Below are 20,872 nucleotides of genomic sequence, written 5' to 3' on the forward strand. Positions count from 1 at the left end.
ACACATTTTTATTTTGTTTAATGGAGTTAGATTGTCAAATAGGGTTTAGGTTTTTTGGTTCTGAAGTTTGTATGTTGTTATGAATGAGTCTTTTTTTTTAAAGAATTTCTTTTTGCATGTTGTGATGTTGAATGAAAATAAGATTGTTCTTTATAAAAACATAGTTTTGTAGTACATAATTTGTCTTATTTTGTTGTTTTGTTTTTGACACGTGTTTAAATTGCAATTTTGAAGGCTTTTTTTTAGATTTTTATTATTGCTTCAAAGAGTGGAGCTTTTGGCATGAAAAAGAGACTTCTCGGGTTCTTTCCTTTTTTTCAACTATTTTTTGGTAAAATTTATGGTTATTTTTATTGTTTAATTGAATGTGGGCTTTTTTTTTTTTGGGTTTTCTTGGGATGATTTTGCTATTGTGATTTGGGTTTTATGGTTCCCATATTTACATGTTGTTGTGAATGTGTTTTTCTTTTTAATACTTTCTCTTTGCATGTTTTGATATTAGATGAAAATCATATTGTTGTTTATAAAAACATAGATTTACAATGCATAATTTATGTCTTTTTTAGGGATATTTTATTTTGTATGTTATTTGAATGAAGTTGTCATTTTGTTTTAATTGATTTTTTGTTATTTTTTTATGTCAAGGCTTTTTCAAGTATATATACACCACAGAGATCAATTACACTCATTTATCTTTTATACTTTTTAGTTACTGTATACTAAGTGAAGCATTGATTCAATAATAACAAAGAAAACATGGCTGAAAAGCATAAAAGAGTTGAGATTCCTAGAATGAAACTGAAAACTCAAAGATTTGAGATAAGATTTTATTCTTTTGAAAGTAGTCAAAAAAAGGTTGCATGGTTTATGAGTTGATAGGTTTTCAATTCTAATAACTTTTACAGCTAGTCCTAATCTTTTTTTTTTTATTGCATTTTTCTTACAAAAATTTTTAACTCAATCAGAATTTAACTTGCAATCAAATTTAAATTATTTTTATCCTTAAAACAATATCTTCCTGTCTCATTTCTATTGTAAACTCCATCATTCTATAGGTTTCAAAGTTGGGGTTTGGCTATTTAAAAAGGTTTCCAACTTAGGGTTTGGCTGTATGGGACTTACAGCAACATACAATGATCTTATCTCTGAAAATGTTAGCTTATCAATCATCAAGCACGCATTCGACAAAGGAATTATTTTTTTGATACGTCAGATATCTATGGACCCAAAACTAATGAAATATTGGTTGGAAAGGTAATATACTTGTACATAAAGTTCTGTTGTAGACTTTTAACATGAATTCTAAGTTCCAATAGTTTCTTGGTTTTGCTTTTAAATGAGTTTAAGTGAATGGCTTTATGTTAAAGCAATTCATGATTAGAAAACCAATGTTTCAAGCATTAAAGTAGTTAGCACAAGAAAAAGTACAATTACTTATAAAATTTGGTATTACAAAAATGGATTCTACTGGTTTAGTAATAGATGGTACACCTGAATATGTTCGTGCCTCTATGGAGGCTAGCCTAAAGTGCCTTGATGTCGAATACACTAATATCTACTATCAGCACAGGGTTGACACCACAATAGCAATAAAGGATACTGTAAGTGCTATAGTAAAAAACATCCTATATTTTCATTGGTTTAAACGCTCATTATGGCACTATGATGTTTAGATGCTTAAACTTAGAACTAAGCTATTTGTGTTTATTCTTTCCATCTTAAATGGAAGAACTCAAGAAGTTAGTGAAAGAGGGGAAAATAAAGTACATTGGTTTGTCTGAAGCTAGCCTTGAAACTATAAGGAGGACACATTCTGTTCATCACATCACTGTTGTACAAATGAAGTGGTCGCTATGGGAACCGCAATGTTAAGGAGAAAATAATCCCTTTTGTAAGTTTCCTAAAAACCCCCTAATGATTTTGGTGAAAAAAAGTATATTGAATCATTAAAACTAAAGATTACCTGGAATTTAAACTTTGTTTTTATTGGCATATTTTTATTTCTTATTATAATGAAAGTGAGGTATCCTATGTTACCTCATACCTGTGGTTTCAGCAATTATGCCTTTTACTTCTTAAGACCAAGATATGAGAAATGCTTAATTAAATGTATTCCAATAATGCAAGGAACTTAGGATAGAGATAGTTCCACATGGCCTTCTCAATTGTGGTTTCTTTGGTGGTAAGGTAGTTGTGGAAATTGTGCCTACAAATAGTGCTTTGGTATGTAAACTCATGTATTTATAGTTTTAAGCTGAATCCAATTTTGCCTAGAAACAAGCCTTATACAAACATCTCCTCATCAAATTTTCTACCACCTTGTCTTTTTTTTCTTCCTCTATTCTTTATTCAAGTTGAGGTTTGGTTTTGGGATTCTTTTCTGTTATTTGTTTATTAGCAGCTACTGATATTATAATTGCACCTTCTTTTATCAAAAATATATTCACTTTATAATAAATGAATAAAATTTTATTTTTTTTCCAAATTAAGTTTTAATTATTTACAGAATAAAATATTTTATTACTACAAAAAAATAACACAAAAGTTTAAAAATAATCTCCAAATTATTATAACAACCGTTTTTGTACAAAGCAATCTTTTTTTCAAAAAATTATAAAATTATATAAAATATCAAATAAAAATTATTGTAAAAAAATAAAATAACTCATTTTTTAAAAATTTTGTAACATTAAAATGTACACCTAACATTTTCTATTTAATATTATATTAACTGTTGTCAATTATTTTAATAAACCTTTTTTTATACTTAATAATACTAACTTTATATAAAATTATTTTAAAATTTAATTTAATCAAATATTAATAAAATAAAATACTAAAAATTAAATTAACATATCGGGCGAAGCTGAGGCCCAACACTAGTATAGGCAAGAATCATGTATACCTAAAGATATCACAAATTGGCTATTCTAACTTTCCAACACTCGCAAGTCTTCAACCTTATCAAACCTTTATTATTTTTCTTTCTACTTAGTGTCGACTACACCTCCTTTTGTCTTTAACTTCTCATATCAAGTTAAAATTGATTATAAGATTAATTTGTTTCTTAAAATATATATATATATATATATTCTTAAATTTCTTGTCATTATATGGATGGGTAATTTTAAAACTTTTGTGTTTTATGAAGATCTTGAGATAGTTCTTTCTTAATTTTTGTTATAGTGTTTTATAAATTGACTTGTCTTAACCGCTTATGAAAATTTTCATTTACAAAGTTTTGACACTTTTGCTTATCGACCTGCAAATTTTTTTTTTTTTATAATCAAAGTTAAATCAGTAGTACTTTATAAAAGATTGAAAATACATCATAATATGTAATCTTAAAATTTCAGTTTCATTGAATTTAGAACTTAACTTAAATTGTCCATCAATTTTCCTTAGAAAATAAATTCCTATAAGGCTAGATCTTGCAATTTTCCTTTCCCTATTTTTACGCTTCAATGTCTTTTGTAGAAAAAAAAAGTTTCAATTTGGTTATTTAAAGATATATTGATTTTTTTTATTTTGATTACAAATATATAGATTAACCTTATCAATTGATTTGTTTATATATATTTTTAGTTTTTTCTATTTAATTTTATTTAATTTTTTATAATTTAATTATAGTAATTAATTTAAATATATGTATATATTTAGTTTTAAATTATTTATTTGAAGTATTTTATTTTTATATTTTTATAAATTGATAAAATCTTATAATTGCATGAGTTTGTTGTTTATATTAGTATATTGTTTGCTTATATATATATATATATTTTATAATGAGTTATTTCAAATAAAAAATATATATAATCTTAATTGATCTCTTCAAAATTAAATGTCCACTGTTACCCAAAATACTAACTTTGACACTCCTTTCACAACTTTTTTATTTAACAAGTCATACAGTCCTCCCCAGCCTATACATAAACGATAGAGTTTTTCTCAAATGTTGGTTTTTTCTTTTACAAATATATTTTATGAAGAAGAAAAAGGAAACCAAAAAGAAAAATAAAAAAAAATAAAGAAAAATTATTTTTTATATTTCAAATATATTTTGAAAATATTATAATATAAAATAATTTTAATATGATTTATGAATAAAATAATATTTTTAATAGAAAATAGATTTTTAAAAAAATTAAAATTAAGTTAAAATTTCAAAATTGTTTTTACAAAAATTTCATATTATTTTAAAAAAATTACGTATTTCTATATCAGTTTAAAGAATTTAATTAAAAATTGCATATAGTTTTAAAATATTAAGTAAAATTTCAATATCATTTTAAAAAAATATATTTATTAATATATTTTCTATCCAAAAAAAGATATTTTGAATATATTTTCCATTAAAAATTTTATATTTATATAAAAATATTATTTTTAATAATTTGATTTCTTTCCTTTATTTATGAATAGATTAACAAATCATTTTTTTAAATGATAAAAAATTTCTACTTAATATTTTAAAATGATACGAAGTTTTTCATTAATGTTTTAAATCAATATAGAGATTTTTATTTAAATTTTTAAAATGGCATAGAGTTTTTTCAAAAGGATTTTGAAATTTTTAACCTGATTTTAATTTTTAAAAAATATAATTTTCTACTAAAAATAAAAAAATATTTAACTAATAAGTTATATTAAAATAAATTAGAAAAATATAGTTTAAATTTAATATTTTATAAAATATACATGAAACATAAAAAATTTGAGATATTATCAATTTTAGTTCCTAAGTTTTGAATGAAATTTTATTTTGATTTTTTTGTTTGTCACGGAATAAGTCACCTTATGTCATTTACATTGCGTTAGTTATCAGTTGGTACTTATCGTAAATTTGGATAATTTCATAGATATAAAGATTAAAATGGTAGCTATAAATGATCTAATAAAAATGTTTTTAAAAATTAAAATCAAAATAAAATTTAGATTAAAATTTAAGAACCTGATGCTATTAACCTTTTATTTTAAGAAGCCAATTTTCTATGGATACATTACGTCAACGACCCCACATCTACCCAAAGAGCTAGGTAAATTTTAGTATTAATTCAAGTCATAACGAATAATAATTTTAAAGTGATCGGTGCTTTTTTTGTTTTTTGAATTATTATTAGTTCAAAACATGAAATATGTGCAAAACTTTTATTATTAAAAACGAACGCAGCCTTTAACAACTCGTTGGTGTTAAGTATATATCTTTAAAAATCTGAAAATAATAATAAAAAGGACTGTGATGGCTAAGTTGTCTGTAAAGGTTGTAATCCAGAATGTGACAGTAATTCTTATAATTTATTTGGTTAAAATTTAATTAATACTAAAAATTAGAAAAATATTTTGACATTAGCTAAAGGGAGAAAGCAAGGAATTTAAAACAATTTTCATTTCTTTTTCTCTTGCCGTTAGTCATTTTCATTTTTACCATCTTGTATTTGACTAAATATTGCTTCCTCAAATTCAATTTTATGCAGAACAAGGGGAAATTTAGGAGGAAGGAGGCACCAACTTTAAACAAAAGTTTTTGGGTGTTTTCCAAAACAACAGAAGCATCGAGTTCAAGATTTTGACTGTTGAGAGTTGTGTCTTTTTGGATAACTTTTTTATCAAAAAAATATTTGTTCACGGAAAGTAAAGCTTAAAATTGAATTTGGAGAGTATGCAAAATTGAATTAGGGGAGTCTGGATTTTCCAAAATTTCAGCCAAAGGGTGAAAATGAATCCACAATTTCCTCCATTCTTAGCCTCATAATTTGGTGGGAAGTCAAAGGCCGACATTTCAGAAGGAAATTTTCTCCATCTCCAAAGGCTGTTTTTTTTTTTAAAATAAAATAGGACTTCATTATTCAAATCCACTACTGCCTTGTTCACATGTAACAACTAAAATATTTGGGAAATCCTCGATCCTCGTGTTCTCTACCCCTAAAGCTAATTTTGCCATACAGTGGGCCGCCTTATTTCCCTCTCTTTTGACATGCATGCTTTCCCATGACGTGAACCTCTGTAGTCAACTTTTTACCTCCTCTATGAGAATACCAACATAGGATAGGTTCCTTTTTACTTGGTTAATAATCTCCCTTGCGTCACCCTCCTCTTTAATCTGATTACAACCCATTTCTTCTGCCAGCTTTAATGCTTCCACCATAGCTAGTGCTTTAATATGCCAGGGTCACAGATGCCTGGAAACTATTTGCACGTCGGCCCAAGTACGTCACCTTTTGACCCACGGGCCACGACTCCTATTCGTTTTCTGTACGTCCAGGCCCATGAAAATTAAACTTTATCTTGGTGCCTTGCATTGCCCTGGGGAATTAGGTACCTAGCAAGCCTGTCGTTCTTGTGCTCCTTTAAACTCCGCCCTATGCTGGATAGCATACCGGCCTGTGTGTTGACTATTTCTGTCTTCCTGGATCTTCACTTTGGACCATGAAACCATGAGAGCTATTTCCAGCTTATCCTTCTCGAAGCCATCGGTAATCCTTCTTAGCCACATTCCAATCTGTTGTTCCTCGGGCTTCCTAGTGTGATCGGTCAATCCCACTTGCCTCCCATTCCTTTACTGCTTTCAGGCTTTCGACTATCTCGTGGAAAACACTTTCCTCCCCTATGTTGCATCTCTGGCACATCGCTTGTGTTAGAATTTTTCTTTTTTAAAGGTTTTTGTAGACAGGGAGGATTTCAGTACATTGCCTCCAACCAAATACCTTTTATTTTGCTTGGGAGGTTAACCTGCCATACTTTATGCCACGTCTCATTTTCCACAGGTTCTACTTCGCTTCTATTTTCTTCTTGGGTTCCCTGCAGTTTTTGTGCAAGCATTCTCTGGTGGTGATATCCACTTCTAACACTATATATACCATCTTTATTGTAATACCAGACCTGAGTGTATTGGGCATCCACTCCACTTATCAGTATTGCCATAATAATTCTAACCGTGGATGGTGTGAATAAATGTTCCAGCTTCGCCCTATCCTATCTGCAGTTCTCCACGTTATAAGGTCACTGATCATGGCAATATTTAAAATGGGTCCCTCAACTGGTGTGGAACAACGTTTTTTGCCCTTAGTATCCATTGGTCCTGCCATATCCTAATCATTTGTCCATTACCCACTCTCTACATAATTCCTAGCTTTAGGATCTCCCTTCTTTTACGTATGCTTTCCCATATGTACGAGGAAAGTTGTCCCACTTCGGCATCAAGAAAAGAGGAGTTAGGAAACTACTTTGCCTTGAGAACTCTATGTAGCAGTGACGTTGTGTCCTATACTAGTCTCCACCCTTGCTTTGCCAAGAAAGCCAGGTTAAACTCTTCCATTTCCCGAAACCCCAAACCATCTTCTTCCTTTGTTTTGCAGTTTGTTCCAAGCCATCCAGTATATGCCCTTGTTTCTCTTGTTGTGGCTCCACTAAGATGTTGCCATGATCATATTTATTTCTTGGCATAGTCCTTTAGGGAAAAGGAAACATGACATAGCATAGGAAGACATAGATTGTAGTATGGCTTTCACAAAAACCTCCTTACCACTTGATGAAATCCATTTCTAGCTACGGTTTTGGATTCTTTTCTTCATTTCTTCAACCACCCCTCTAAAAGCCTTCTTCTTTCCTCTTCCCACAAACGTTGGCAGCCCCAAATTTCTCTCTAGGTTGTTTGTAGATTGTACTCCACACATGGTTTTAGTCGCCTTCTGCATCTCGTGGCCGGTGTTTTTGCTGAAAAGCAAGCCTGATTTTTCGTAATTGATCTTTTGTCCCGACCCATCTTCATATGTCTTTATTAGCCTTTTCAAATTTTCACCTTCAATATTGTTTGCTTTAATGAAAAGCAAACTATGGTCGGCAAAAAAAAGATGTGTTATCCTTGGGCCGCTTACACTAGCTCCAGCCCCTTGCAATAAATCATTATCCTGATATTTTGTTAACAGTTCTGAGAGGCCCTAAATGCAAATGAGAAACAAAAAAGGAGACAAAGGATCACCCTATCTCAATCCTCTTTCCGGAACAATTACTTCTGTTAAGCTGCCATTAATCACCACCCTATTGGAAACAGTTCTCACACAATGCATTGTACAAGAAATTCATCTTCTTGAAAGCCCAATTGGGTTATAACAGACTCAATAAAGTCCCACCCAACCTTATCGTAGGCCTTACTCGTGTCTAGTTTCAAGGTTGCCCAACCGGTCTTTCCTTTTAAGTCTCAAGGAGTGTAATAGTTCGTAAGCTATCTGAACATTATCAATTATGAGCCTGCCTGAGACAAAAGTACTTTGGTTTTCGCTAATACAATGAGGTAGGATCTGTTTCAGTCTATTGGAGAGGGTTTTGCAATAATTTTGTATAGGGTGTTGCAGAGCTAATAGGCCTAAACATTGTTATCTCTGATGGGTTAGAACAAGAACTATGTGAGTATCATTTATTTCCTCTAAGCTACTTCCCCCGTTAAGAACAAATAGACAGAAATTTAAAACTTCGGGTCCAATAATGTGTCAGTATTTATATTAAAAGAAAGCTGGCGTATCAACTCGGCCTAGAGCCTTTGTAGGTTGGATCTATTGTATGGCAGCTTTTATCTTGCCTGGTGTAAATTGCTCTGTGAGCTGAATATTCATTTCCTCCGGACATGTGAGGGGATTGCCTTTAAGATCTCATGCATGTTCGTGGGCCCTTGGAACGTAAAGAGATTTGAGAAATACTCTACTGCCCCTTGCTCCACTTCATGATCTCCCTCTTGCCACGTGCCTGTTCCATTTAAACCTTGACCCATTTGTTCTTCTATGGGTACATTATGCATGAAAGAATTTTGTTATTTTTTTCTCATTCTCTAAACCAGCTCACCTTTGCACGTTGGCTCCAAAATGTATATATTTTTAATAGTTTTATTTTTTTTAATATCAATGGAATAATTTATCGATTAGTAAATATTTTATCAATGGATTATTAAAAGATCATTTCATGTGTGATTTTTATGTCAATTTTTTCAAATTTTGCTAAAATTTTATTTTTGGAATACATATGAAATTGTCTCTGTCAATAAATTTCGTTGCTATTTTACTGGTACTTTGTTGATGATTATCATGTTGTTTTATAAATATGATCTGTTAGTAATTCGTCAGTAAATCATCAATAATTACCAATGAAAATATTTTATCGATAATACTCTAATTTTTAATAATGAAAATCTTTTTTTAATTTAAAAAAATATTTTAAAAGAAGAAAAAGGAGAAGAATATAAAAGAGTATAAAAGGAAAATGTGAAATTTTTTCATTTTCATTTTTATTTATTTTTATTTTACTTTTTAGATAAATATTTTTATAAAAGACAAGATAAAAATTAAAGCATGCTCAACCTAATATTTTCCCATTTTTCTTCTTTTTCCTATATATGACATAGAAAATAATTTTATTATTTAAAAAAATATTTGTTTTAAAATGAATTCAATTATAATAATTTTAATAATATAAGTTTAAATAGTACTACTAATAACAAATATTTAAAATGAAGGAAAACAAGGAAAAAAAGTGAAAAAAAAGGGAGAAATCTATGAAAAAAAAAAAAAGCTAGGGAAAATTACACTATATGGGTTTAGGTTTTTAGTGGCTTTTTTTTTTTTTAATGTTTAGCGGCATTTATAAATGCCACTAAAAGATTTGCGATGTTTACGAAAAATGCCACTTAGAGTATCAGCTATATACGCGTCACAAAAAATAACGGTATTTTTGAAAAAACGTTGCTATATTAGCGGCATTTGTATTTGAAAAACGCCGCTAATTTGATAAAAACGCCATTAAATTGATGGGTTTGTATAAAAAAATGCTGCTATTTTAGCGACGTTTGTGTTTAAAAACATCGTTAAATGTTGAAAATAGCGACATTTGTAGTAAAAATATCACTAAATTTAACTGTCTTCTAATACAAATGTCACTAAATTCAGCATTTAGTGGCATTTTTAAATACAAACGTCGCTAAATAAAAAATTTTATTTTTTTTAATTTTCTTTTAATATTTATTATAATTAAATAAAATTGTTAAAAGAAATAAAAATAAATTTTAAATTCATAAACTGAATATTATAAATATTTAAATATCTAAATACATAATTTGTTTTAATATATATGTAACACAAAGTTTAATACAAACAATAACATTTCACTTTGCATTTGTTTTTTTCTTGCCCATCAACAGACTCCATGGAAGAAGTCGCACTTGTTTTGAATGGAGCCTATAATGCCCATTCCTCTTCTTGGATTCCATTGCTAAGGAGAACATTTCCCTAGAAACCTCAAAATGTGCTGTTAGAAATGTATCACAATACATTTCATTTATCTTTTCCACAACTTCATGTTCTATCCTGATTGAAAAATGTCACTGGGTAAGCTATAAAAAGTACCATAAAATTTGTAATGCAAGATAAAATAAAAGAAGATATATAAGATCTCATTGTTACATATGCAAAAATAACAGAGAAACAGATTTAACCAAAGCAACAAACTAAGGTATATTTTTTGGCCAATGATCAAGATAAATGCACAAGGCAAAAAGATGTACACTTCCTCTCAGTGCATTTCACGAAAGTGCCTTTCATAATCATAGTTCTTCCATTTCGCATATATCATTATAAAATTGCTAAACATGAAATGTAATGCCATATAATTTGAGGGAAATAAAATATATGAAAGGCTGAGAGATAGATCTTCAATCAAGTTCATGTTTGATTGCATTGGAAAAAGATAAAAATTATTTGATTGCATGAAGTTTATACGATAAACCATTTCAAATCATATTTTCATCTCGTAAATAAATTCATAGAAATAAATGGATTCAAATGCTTCAAGAGGGAAATAAACCAATCTTTCAAAATAAAATAACCACGCAACAGAATTTCAAGAGGGAAATACAAATTGTGTAATGGATAAATCAACTATGCTACACCTTGAATTAATGGTACAGCTGTGTCTATAGAGATCAATGCTTTTTCAGACTTAGCAACAGCAAAAACTGTATAATGGAATCATTAGAAAGTAATTGGAAAAAGTATAGAGGACCAATCCAAGTTGATAGGTCCACATTATGCACCTTTCAACTGCTACAATTCATCAATCAAGTTTGCTACAAAATTCAACAAGAAAATGGTAGCAAAATAGAGAAAAACCAGTTTAATGAACTAGTAACTCAAGTGATACCTAAAACAGAGAAAAACAGAGCATTAACAACTAAATCTATCCAAACACCAAATGAATTCATGAAAATAAATGCAATCAATTAAAAAATAATGAGTAAACATGTAAAACTAAGAATGTAAAGTATAAGATAATCAAATCTAACACCTAGAAGGAGAGAGGATCATCATTCATCAAGTTTTCATGCATGGATCATTTTTATTTTCTAGATTCAACCTTAACTTTAAAGATTTAATTGTACTTGTACAGATAGAATTTGAGGCTGAATTTTTATTGGATTATAGCCTTATGAACTAGGAATCTAGGAAAAAATTTGAAGTTAATCAAGATAGAATTCATTGAGTTTTGATCAAAAGACTGAAGATAGGTCAGATGTGTGGTTTTGAAACCAGATTTGAGTTCAACATGAATTTTACAGAATTTGAAAAGGAAATCATGAGAATTTATAAATTTCATTATGAAAATCTTAAAGAACATTCAAAAAGAGTGTAGGAAACCTAAAAATGTAACAAGATTCAATTAAGAAAACTAAAATTAAAAGCTGTTTGGTTGGAAAGAAAATGAAAATGACAGCAGATCAGGCTTTGACAAGAAAAATGAAAGGTAAAATATTAGTTTGTGCTCTAAGTTGCACCAAGAAAGATATATGGAAAGCCTAAACTTCTTATAAGATAACTGATTAATCATAAAATATGGCTTAAACAAAGTTCAAGAAAGTACGAACAAGCATCAACAAATATCATACAGACATTCATGTAAAACCATGGCCTCCCACCCTAAAACCCCTTAGCTTTTGACAAATTATTAAAAGAAGTTCTTTTTGCAATAGAATACAAGATTCTAGTACATTCAGTTATCATGAATTTATACTGTTATACAATTTTTTTAATTCAAAATATTTTTTTTCAAAATAATTACATTTCCCACTTCCTCTCACACTCACCCAAGCACATTCAACACATTAAATCGAACAGCAGGCAAAGATTTCTATATTAAACCAGTAGAGATAGAGCAAAAATCAAGGCAAAGCATTCACATATAGATATAAGATAAGTGAGAGCAACCTTGTGTTGGAGTACTCAAAGAGCTTTCCAGTGGCTGAAAAGACTAGAAGAGCTATCTCAGCATCACAAAGAATGGAAAGCTCATGAGCTTTCTTGAAAAGCTCTCATCTCCTCTTTGAGAAAGTCACTTGCCTCGTTGCTATGTTGTCAATCTTATTGATTTGAATTTTCTTTCTCGCCATTCTCTTTCAGGAAAAAAGTTAGGGAAAGAAAAGAAATTATAGAGAAGAAAAAAAGAGTTTAAATTTTGGAAAAAAATTTTAACCACGTCATTTTTTCACGATAGCGGCATTTACTTAAAAAAATATCACTTTATGCAAAAAAGATTATTGAAGGCATTTCAGGAAAAAAATGCCTTTAATAGTCCTCATAATTTTTTTAGAGATAATTATTGAAGGCGTTTTCTACAAAAAAATACCTTCAATAATCCCCTTAAATTTTGATAAGGAGATTATTGAATGCATTTTTTAACCAAAAACGCCTTCAATAATCCCCTCTAATTTTTTTGAAGGGATTATTGAAGGTATTTTTTGTACAAAATACCTTTAATAATTTTCTCATAAAAAATGAAAGAGATTATTGAAGATTTTTATTGACCAAAAATGACTTTAATAATCTTCTACAATTTTTTAGGGGAATTATTGAAGGCATTTTCTACAGAAAATGCCTTCAATAATTGCTTCTATTTTTTATGAGAAGATTATTCGAAGCGTTGTCTATAAAAAACGTCTTCAATAATTTTCTATCCATTTTTTGTGAAAGAATTATTAAAGGCATTTTCTGTAAAAAAAAATACCTTTAATAATCACTCCAATTTTTTAGAAAGGATTATTCAAGGCATTTTTGTTAATAAATGCCGCTAATTTTTGTCTTTAGTGGCATTTATAAGTAACAATACCGCTATTTGAATATTTAGTGACGTTTTGACAATAAACACCTTAATTTTTATAAAAACACGAAAGCTAGCGGTGTTTATAAGTGAAAGGTGCTACAAAACTACCACTAATATGCCATTTTCTTATAGTATTAGAAGGACAAAACATTACTTTAGACTTATTTTTTACCATTAGATTGTATAAGATAGTTTAAGATCATTAAAAGAAGTTTAAAATATTCAAATAAAACAATTGTTGAATTATAAAAAGTATTTTTATTTACTTAAAAAATTATAATTTTGTGATATATCTATAAATTGTAATCCGAAATGTAGCTATATATAATATTGATTATTTAAGTGAAAATATTTATTAATATATTAATTTCAATGCTTAAAAATGTCAACATTAATTTGATTTTTATTAAAATTAATTGAAATCTGCTTGAACACACAAGTTATGTATTGAATTTTTTAGAGATGATTTTAATATTGTATTTATAATAATTATTTCATTTTTCAAATGTATTAATAAAATTGACAAATTTATTTTAATTAACATTAACATATAATAATACAATATTTTAAATATATATTTTAAAATTTTTTCTAAATTTATTTTGTTGAAGTGAACTTGTTACAAAATAGTGTGAATTTCATTCCTGGTACCACCTAATATTTGTCGTAAAGGTTTTAGGGTTGTTAGATGAATTAAAAAATAAAAAGGAGTCACCACTAATATTTTTTGGCTCGGTATGATTAACCACTTATTAAAACTTATCTTTTTAATAAATCTCAAAATTAATTAAAATTTATTAAAAAGATAATTTTTTGGTCTACAAAAATAGTTTGGATTCGAGAGTTAGTTACATTTGGGAAAGAATTAGCACCCTATAATGCTCATTAAAAAACAATACCAATCAATTATGCGTTATCCTTTAATTTTGACAAAAGGTTTTTAATTTTGGTATTTAAAATTAATTTTCTTGATTTTTTTATTGTAATAAAAAATATATTTTTATTTTTAGTTGTTTGTTTGAAAAATAAATAAGAACTTTGCATATTGAAAAATCCTTAAAAATATTCCAATACTCTGACAATATTAAGAGAAATTTTCCCACCTAAGAATTTCTTCAGAATTACTACTCGGACATCTTAAGAATTCTATCATCGACAGCTTATATTTATCTTCAATATTTATATTTACCATGTATATAGTAAGAATATGGTGTCATAATTTAATCCAAATAATATTTTCAAAAAATTTATTTCTTATTCTATTTATTAAAAAAGACAAGAAATTTTTATCAAAAATTATTTTAAATGCCCTAATATATTGGCAGTATTTTAGATTAATTTTCTTACCTAGAGATTTCTAAAGAATCATTACTCAAACTTTTTTAAGATATGATCATCGGAGATTTCGATTACTTTTATAATATAACGCACATGAATTAACTTATGATGCTATTGCATTGCATAAAACTTCGTTTTTAGAAGTGAAAAATAAATGAGAGTTTTTCGTATTAAAAATTATTCTAAATATTTCAATACTTTGATAATATTTTTAAAAGAATTTTCTCACTTATGGATTTTTTTTATAATCATTACTCGAACTTCTTAAGAATCCCGGAAACCAACATTACTTTCAAAATTATGTAATACAAATGATAAGGTGCAATATGTATACGAAAGTTTTTTTTCTTATTTTTTTTAATTCATTACTTTTTCTATTACATATTATATATATCTATATATTTTAAAAAGACATATTACTTATTTTCTTTATATTATATTTTTTTCATTACTCATTTTAATTTTATCTTACTTATCTAATCATTTCATAGTTATTATTATAAATACTTTTTAAGGGAATAAAACAAAGAAAATCTTTTTATTGAAATTTTTTTTAGATACCACAATATTTTGGTGGTTTTTTTTAAAAAAATTTCTCACATAAGGATTTTCTAGAAATCTCCACTTGGACTTCCTTAGAATCCCATTTTCAAAAATTTTCATTTTTGTTTCCTCCTTTTTTTTTTATAAAAATAATAATTGTTGCAATGAATATTCATTCATTATTCTATTACTAAAAAGGATTCATTTTTCCCTTTCATTATTATTATTATTATTATTATTATTATTTTGTTTTGCATAAATTTAAAGTGTATGAAAAATAAAATGCATCAAAAATAAATTAAAATATGAAAGATTAAATTAAAATGAGCACATTGAAATCCAACCAACAAATAAATAAAAAATACATAAAATTAAAATTGTAATTAAACTTAAATAATTATAAAAAAGTGCATAAGTATGAGTGATATGAAATATGCATTAAAGTAAACTTTATTGAGAACAAACTTTAAGTCTCATATTTTAAAATTTTTGTTTGTTATTTTAAAAAGAAAATTCCAACTAAAAAATTAGGACCTCCTGCCACCCATTTCCAAATCCGGTTGTCATCCTACCTATGATACCCTCTATATTCTATTTTAAGTTAAGATAACATGGTGAAGAAAAACAACCAACCGCAAGAGTCCTAATCGTTACAAACCCTGATTAAGCCTACGCAGTAGCTAAATGCACAAGGGACGAAGCAAGGACAACTCCTAAATACCCTAAGTAAAGCCACTACCATCCTTACTTCCTTCCCTATGAAAAGACTTGCTTTATCCTACCTCATACTATCTTCTCTTTTCTATTTAGAGTTACAAAACATATAACAAAAAAAAAAAAAAAAAAACCGTCAGTCCTTAAAACTACATACCCCGAGTCTATACTTTGAAAAGCTCTTTTGCGAATTCTAAAATCGTTGATCTCCCTATGCTTTCATGAAGTTCTTATTTACTAGATAAGAAACCACCTTTCACCCAGAAATCATGAATGATAACCATGGAATCTTAAAGCCTCATGGACAATAAGAAGAAAGGAGATGCAAATCCATCAAACCAACAAACGTGAATAAAAACTAAAGCTTTAACTTTCACGCAGCCTTCATGCAGAAAAGACCAGCAAAAATGAATCAATGATGCAGTTTTAAGTTTCCACAAACAATCCATATGCAGGAAAGGGAAAAGAATAACATGCACAAACATGAAACCTTAGGCTTTTGCAAACTAACCATATGCAGTAAGAGCAACATGAAAAGAAAATTAACTTTAAACTTTCGTAAGAATTACTCTCTTGCCTTGTTTTATAAGTCGTTTTACTATTTAAAAAAAAAAAAACTTACTTTAATATCTAAACTAGAAAACCATAGGCACCCATAGGCACCAATAGGCATCACCAAACCACACGCAGGAAGAAGAAAGGCTGAAGTTTTCAAAACAAAATGAAGCCTTAGGCTTATGCGAGCAAACCCCTTACAGAAATGGCAATCATGTTAAAAAAAAGGACAAGCTTTGGTCGTTTATAGCAACCCAGTGCAGAAGAAAAAAATCACAGATGAAAAGGGATAAAGCTTTCAGCTCTTGCAACAAACCACGCACAAAAAAAAACCCTAGAATGAAATTAAAAAGAAAAAAGCTTAAAGTCCCCTCGTTTTTATTTATGTTGCCTTTTTGTGTTTTGGAAGCCATTTACTGTTTTAAAAAAATTTCTTTTAATGTAAAGACCAGAAAACGATGATTCCAACTGATAAAGTTTGAAACTCCTTGGCTAGAACACATCTGGTCCGAAAGTCACCACCGAACCTAGACTGTTTGAAACATGGTTTTAATGTTTTGAAAAACCTTTAAAACTTTTCTGCTTTATTCCTCTGAAAGCCTTTCCCTTTTAAAAAAAATCCTTTTATATTCACAAACCAATATCCACTTTAAAAAATGGAGCCATGTGCGTCAGAGTGAAAAAGGAATCGAAACTCTTTCCCTTCGTAGGAACTTTTTTGTTTTCACAGAAACTTCCCATTTCTTTTGAAAAGCTTATATTTTTTAGCCTTTTTATTCTTACACAGTAAGCACACAAGTCCTTCATAGAAAGACATGGAACTACCTTATGCACCCTAACCCTATAAGGCAAATATATTGGTTATCTCAGGCATGAAAGCTAACCGAGAGGAACAAAAGAAAACTAACTTTTTTTTTTTTTGCGAAACTTTCCTTCTTTCGTGTATTTTTTTTTTTTTTTGGTTGTGTTTTTGGCTCCTAAAACCTTTTCTTTTTAGCTTACGTTCCTTTCATTTTAGACCTTTTTCTCGATTTATGGTTGGTCCAAAACCCTTTTTTCACTTCTTTGTTTTTTCGTTTCCAGGAAACTCTTTTTTTTTTTTAGCCTTATGGTTGCCTGAGAAGCTTTTTTTTTTTTTTTTTTGGTTTTCTAATAAAAACTCTTAGCTTCCCTTTTTTTAATTTTTTTTTCCTTTCTCTTTCCTATCTTAGCTCCCCTCGCCCTCCAAAAGAAACCTTGAATCTCCGAAGAACCCCTTTATTTTATAGTGAACGAGAGCCTTCTTCACCAAGCCTTGTCATTTGTCTTCTTCTTCTCCCCTCCACTACCTTGTAACTAGTTTGGTCGGCCACTAATCTTCCTGAATTTGTCTGTTGTAGGTGCCTTCAGCCCTTGTCCCGCTTGGTTGTCCCCTCCGTGCATAAATCACATGAAAAATGACGAGGTCGAGTGAGGCTTCCTTCGCTTTTATAGTGGTTTCAGGCTGGCCTATTTCTTCTGGTTTTTTTTTTCATGCCTTCACATGAAAGAAAGCCTCCTTTCTTTTGTTTCCCATATGAATTCCCAAGCAAATGCTATTAAAGCAATCGAATAGGCCTGCCAAGATCAATGGGCTCATTTTTTCGTGTAATTGGGCCTAAAATGGGCCATAGTCCTATTTGGGCTTCTAAATAGGCCTTTAAAATGGGCTATCCATTAGGCTTTAAATAGGCCATAATTGGGCTATGAACTAAGCTTGCAAAAAGGACTTCTTTTGGGTTGAAAATGAGCCTTTAATTGGGTTTTTTTTTTATCAGTTACGAGCCTCATTCTCTGATTTTAGGCCTGATTTGATGGTCAGCTTGGGCTTTTAATTGGGCTGAAAAGTGGGCTGTTTTAAATTAGCCATTTTGGTTCCATTTTGGGGCTTCGTAAAAATGGATTATGTAATGTGCTTAAAAAATAAAAGTCTTGCACCATGTACAAAAATGAGCTCGTATAAAAGTGAAATTAGATCGATGTCAAATTACTCCAAACAAAATTAGGTGTCTACAGTTGTCTTCAATTTGTCTATTACTGAAAATTAGGAATATAGTAAAGATATAGACGATAATGTTGTTTAGAGTCAATGATTTGAAAGTTTTTTTTTTTTATTGATTGATTTTTTGTTTTTGGTTTTTTTTTAAAATTTTTTATAGAGATTTTTTTAAAGATTTTCTTGATTTTTTTGCTTTTTTTGATTTTTGTTTTCTTCTTTTTTTTTTGGTTTTTTTAATAAATAAATAAATTGAAAAACTCATTTAAGCAAGGCTCAATAACATTTGGAAATAAAATAAGAGATCATGCTCAGAGGTTTTACAAATCATGATACTAAAATAGATTCAGCTCAGAAGACTTACAAATTTTGCTCGGAGGACTTAGAAACTATACCTAGAGGTTTTACAAATCTCTACATCTACTAATGCTCCTCTAAAAATAGGCCTTAAAACTTTATAAATTTAAAATAGTCTGCTTGAAAAACTTACAAATCTTGCTTGGAAAACTTTAAGACTATACCTGGAGGTTTTATAAATCTTGACATTTATAAACGCTCCTATAAAAAGAAGCCTTGAAACTTTACAAATTTAAAATATTTTGCCTAGAGAACTTACAAATCTTTTGAATCTTTGTCTGGAGGTTTTGGGAAATCATCTAAGAAATTTAAAGTTTTGCTTAAAGGTTTTTAAAATTGTTTAAAAATCTAAAATTTTGCTTATAGGTCTTTGAGATCATTCAAGGATTTAAGATTTTGCCCAAAAGTCTTGAAAATCATTTAAAAATTTAAAGTTTTGCCTGAAAGTCTTGAGGATTTTGCTCGAAGAACTTACAAATCAATTTTTGAAAATTTGCTTATAATAAAAAAAAATTCAATTTTTAAGATTTCTTGAATTTTGGATATCACCACAAAAAAATGAGATGATTTAGATACTCAGATATCACCACTGAGAAAACTTTAATGATAAGCAAATATGAATACTTGGATATCACCACCGAGTAAAGATACAAATGACTTCAGATATCACCATAATGAGAACTCAAATATCATCGTCCAATAATTTTGTAGAAAACTTGATCACAACATTTTCCTTAACTGGTGCCTATTTCATTGGGCTTAAAATCCAGATGCCAACTAAACTTGATTTAAATATTATCAGTGTCAACTAATCTAGGCTTAAGGTACCAACTAATCTATGCTTAAAGTGTCAGCTAATCTAGACTTGGGTGCCAGCTAGTATGGGCTAAAGTGCTAGCTAATTTGGACTTGGGTGCTAGCTAATCTAAACTTGGTTCCATCTAATTTGAGCTAAGGTACCAACTAATTTGGGCTTGAAATCTAATTGGTGCTAGCTAAATTGGGCTTAAAATCTGATTGATGCCAACTAAATTGAGCTTGAAATTTGATTGGTGCCAACTAAACTAGAGTTGAAATCTGATTTGTGCTAGCTAAACTAAGGTTGAAATCTGATTGGTACCAGCTAAATTGGGCTTAAAATATAATTGATGCCAACTAAATTGGGCTTGATGCTAGCTAGACTAGGCTTAAATATCATTTCTTTCAAAATTTCTCAAATTTATTCCTTCTAAAACTCAACTTGTTATTATATCTCATCTTTATTCATTCATTTCTTCAATAACCCTTTCCACTTTTGTAGATTCTTTTTTTACTCTTCTTTAGTTATTTTTGCCTATTGTCAATCTATTTTTTTCTTATTTCTCTATCTTTTTCTCATGATAGTCTTCCTTATTTCTTTTTGCCTTTTTTTTTTCTTTTTTTCTTGGTAGACTTTACTCTTTTTTTTATTTCTTGAATTAGGATATTCTTATCCTTTTTTAATTGATTTTTTTTAACTCTTCTCTCAAAAACTTCTTCTTTTTTTCTCTTTTTTTGTTTAACAAATATAATGCAATTATGACACAAATGTTTATTTTCAATCAAAATGATGCAAATACGAATGCAAATGCTTGATGGAAATACATGTGACATTTTCATAATGCAAATGCTAATGTTTTTTTCATGTAGATGTCTCTACAAATACTTTTCTATGATGCAATGATGCAAATGCTAATATTTTTGTTGTGATGTAGATGCCATTAATGTAAATGCAAATATCTTTCTCATGATGTAAATATGCAAGTGAAGCAAATGTGAATGTTTTTTTTTTTTGTTTTTACAGCATGTAGATTAAATATCTTTCTCATGATACATATTCAAGTGATGCAAATGCGATTTTTTTTGCAGCATGTAAATCAAATGTCTTTTTCTAGATGTAAATGCGCACAAGCATTTTCTCAAGTTGCAAATGCAAATACTATTTTTTTTTTTCATTTGAATGATCTCTTTTCAAATTTTCAATGTTTACTTTTCACCAAAAATGATCTCAGTATTCTATACAAAATGCTCAACTAATCTTTAAAATTTTTGAAAGTAATCACAAAGTTACCCTACATAAAGTATTTCTGTAATAAATGAGAAAAATTAAAAACACATAATTTTTTAATCTCTTGAAAATTAATGATTACTATTTGGAATGCTTGAGGATAGGGTGATTGATAATTCAATTCTTTTCAT

General features: G+C 28.7%; 1 pseudogene; it reads left to right on the forward strand.

The window, feature by feature from the left end:
• The first annotated feature begins 756 nt into the window (after positions 1 to 756).
• On the forward strand, positions 757 to 6,845 carry LOC111307321 (putative aldo-keto reductase 1; annotated as a pseudogene).
• Positions 6,846 to 20,872: the final 14,027 nt, after the last annotated feature.

This window comes from Durio zibethinus, chromosome 22 (genome assembly GCF_047325235.1).
Source record: "Durio zibethinus cultivar Kanyao isolate XHJ-2024 chromosome 22, ASM4732523v1, whole genome shotgun sequence".
NCBI lineage: Eukaryota > Viridiplantae > Streptophyta > Magnoliopsida > Malvales > Malvaceae > Durio > Durio zibethinus.